The sequence below is a fragment of the Lactuca sativa genome, chromosome 4, assembly GCF_002870075.4.
Source record: "Lactuca sativa cultivar Salinas chromosome 4, Lsat_Salinas_v11, whole genome shotgun sequence".
Taxonomy (NCBI): Eukaryota; Viridiplantae; Streptophyta; class Magnoliopsida; order Asterales; family Asteraceae; genus Lactuca; species Lactuca sativa.
In genome coordinates this window covers 145778900-145782414 of record NC_056626.2, presented here as the reverse complement: position 1 = coordinate 145782414, position 3515 = coordinate 145778900, and the positions used below count along the sequence as shown (strand labels likewise).

The 3515-nt window shown below is 40.0% G+C and overlaps 1 non-coding gene across 1 annotated transcript; it reads right to left on the bottom strand.

The window, feature by feature from the left end:
- Window positions 1–3028: 3028 nt before the first annotated feature.
- On the bottom strand, window positions 3029–3135 carry LOC111892345 (small nucleolar RNA R71). Its single transcript, XR_002850512.1, has one exon. It is a non-coding gene; the product is annotated as a small nucleolar RNA R71 (small nucleolar RNA).
- Window positions 3136–3515: the final 380 nt, after the last annotated feature.

Here is a 3515-nt window from a genome sequence, read left to right as displayed (position 1 = left end):
CGTCATGCGACCCAAAATTTCTATCGGCCTCTCTATGGACTTCAGGCTATCGTCAACCTGAATATCCTATAAGGGTACAATCGCTGAATAATCCACTAAGCACTTACACAACTGGGAAACATGGAAAGTGTTGTGGATCTGGCTGAGCTCTGCTGGCAGATCCAATGGATACACCATCTTGCCTACCTGGGCTATAACCCTGAATGGGCCAATGTACCCGGGGCCTAGCTTTCCCCGCTTCCGAAATCGGATGACACCTTTTCAAGGTGACACCTTTAGGAGGACCATATCGCCCACCTGAAACTCTAAATCTGAACAACGCTTCTCAGCGTAGGTCTTCTACCGACTCTGAGCAGTCTAGATCTTGCTCCGGATTTACTGGATCCGCTATGTAGTCTTGAGTACTACATCAGTACTCCCCATGACTCTCTGACCGACCTCGCCCCAATAGATTGGGGTCCTACACTTCCTCCCGTAGAGCATCTCGAAGGGAGGTCGGTCTATGTTGGCGTGGTAACTGTTGTTATACGAAAATTCCACTAACGGAAGATACGTATCCCAACTGCCACCGAAATCCAAAACACATGCATACAACATGTCCTCGAGAGTTTGAATCGTCCTTTCGCTCTGTCCGTCTGTCTGGGGTGGAAAGCAGTGCTAAAGTGAAGACGAGTTCCCATCTCGTCGTGAAATCGCTTCCAAAATCTAGAAGCGAAACAAACATCTCGTTCTGACACCACCGAGATAAGCACTGATATTGCCAAATTTATACCTATTTTTAGGCAATATTTAAGTACATTTTTATTAATAAGTTGGTAATTTGTTTAGAATAATGGTACTTATGAGCTTAAATGTTATTTGCAGCAAAAAAAAGACATTTTGAAGAAAAGGGACTAAAAACGTTAAAGAAAGAAACTTTGGGAATTAAAAGATTAAAAGAGAAGAAAAATCTGGAAAAAGCGTTCTCACGTCGTGGGAACTTGAAGATTCACGACGTGAGAGTTGGTTCTAGAAGATATGTACGCGGTGAAGGAATCCTTGATGGGCACGGTTATCTAAAACTCACGACGTGAATATCTTATTATTCACGACGTGAGTTTGTGAAAATCAGCAACTATATAAACCCTTGACCATTATGAATAAAGGGAACTTTTGGCAAGAGAGAGGAGTTCCAGAAGACGATTTTGAGCAGAGAAAAGTTCTGGGAAGGGGCTTTCAACACCAAAAGAGTGAAGGTCCATATTTAGATTATTTAATTGATAATTAGGAACATGTTTTATTACACTTTAATTTGTGTTAGTGTGTTAGTTGCTATGATGAGCAGCTGAATCTAGCTACTCTTGTTTAGCTAGATGAAGCTTCCAACTTATTATAGCTCAATTTTATGGATTTATTTAGTTGGTAAAATTGCTTGTGTTTGATTTGTATTACCTAGCATGCTTGTGTTTGTTTCTCTAATTGCTTGATTGCATGTTCTGTGTAGCTTAGTGATCATTAACTGCATGAACTTGTTTACCTAATGATTTAGTGAACATTGAATTGTTAGAGCTAGGATTGACCAATCTTAGTTAGTAATTAGAGTAAATAAACTTAGTTGTGCTAGAGAACATGTATTGTGACTATATTTGCGTTTATATAATAAATCTTACATAACATATTTATATTCATAATTAGTTCTGTGTTTAATTGTGTGTGAACATACATAGTTTGACATGAATTAGTTAATTATTGGTAAAGTTAGAACTAAATTACTAATACAATTAAAACCAACTTGATAATCCATAATCATTAGCTAGCCATAAGGAAGAAGTGGATTCAAACTAGACAAGAGTGTGTTTTTACTTATTGAATTTGAGTTAAGTTTGTCTGGTCTTGTAAAATCAGGTAAAACCCCATTTTAAACTTGTTAATAATTAGGTTAATTTAATAGTAAGTAGATTAATTAGTAACACCGTTCCCTGTGATCGACACCCGACTTACCCAAGCTATACTGTAATCCGACTAGGTACACTGCCTATAAGTGTATAGTTAGTTTAAGTTTGTTAGGTTATAAATATTAAAATTAGTGGGTACTTTTGTGCACATCAAGTTTTTGGCGCCGTTGTCGGGGAACGACACGTTTATTAGTTTATTTAGTTGCATTAGATTAATCGACCCTTTTTTGTGGAATAAAATCTGCAAAAAGGTTAATCGGTTAAGTATTTTTGTTTATTAGCTTAGCTTAGTTGATTAGCATATATAAAAAATGTTTCTGTCACATAATTCACAACGTGAGTTTTATAAACTCGCGACGTGAAAGCTGCGATTTTTAGTTTTTTTAGTATTTTCTTATTTTAGTTCAATTTTATGTTTTTAGTTTAGCGAGTTGCAGGTGTTCATGACCCGAGGCTCAAACACACCCTTGGTGCCACCACTTGACGATCCCGAGTCTACAATTCACAAGAAAAAGACGCCCTTACAAGAATTAAAGTCAGCTTTTTCAAGGAAGTCAGGAAAGAAGACAGGAGAGTCAAGTTCATCCTCGAGGCACAAGAACAATTTTGAGCACTTGGATCAAATACCCGTCCAAACCGAATCCGAATACGACACTGAGCCGGAATTTGAAGAACATACGAGCGAACCCGAGAACGAGCCAAGGAAAGAGATGGCAGCAATTGAAGAGATGTCCATGGGAGCTTACAAGAAGCGGATTCGAGAAGATGTGGGTCCCGGTTTAGTCCAACCCGCAATACCTGCCACTGCCACATTCGAGTTGAAGGGGCACATCTTGACTGCACTGAAGGATATCCCATTTTTTGGGAAAGATCATGAGGATGTTTTTAAGCATCTAGATGAAGTCAACGACATTGCGGATTACTTCAATGTCCCAAATGTCAACAGAAACACCGTATTGCGTAGGATGCTTCACATCACTTTCAAAGGAGCTGCTAAGGAGTGGTTAAAGTCACTTCCACCGGGTACAATTACCACTTGGGCTCAAATGCGTGAGCAATTCCTGGACCGGTTTTGCCCGCCATCCAAGATAGCCAAACTCAAGAAGGCAATAGCCAACTTTGAGCAACAGCCGGGGGAGTCATTATACGAAGCATGGGAGCGGTACAAGGGCTTGCTCAGAAATTGCCCTCAGCATGATCTAAATGTGCAACAAGAGATGTTGATCTTCTATGATGGGGTCAACGTTATGACGAGACAACTCCGTGACTCTCAAGGACCTTTGACAAAGAAAAATCCAAGGGAGGTTAAGGAGCTGATTGAAGAATTCGCGAAGCACTCTCGCGAATACCACAACCCTAGGCAAGATGGAATCAAAGGCGGTGGAAGGGCCCAAACTGAAGAAATAGCAGTTGTGATGGCTATGGTGAATAATTTGGATCAAAGGATAACACAAATGGACCAGTCAATACATGCCATAAGAGTGGGTTGCGAGAGATGTAGTGGTCTACACTTGACCAAGGACTGCAATTTAGATGAGTTTGGGAACAGAAAAGCTCAAGTGTGCTACTCGAGTGGGGATA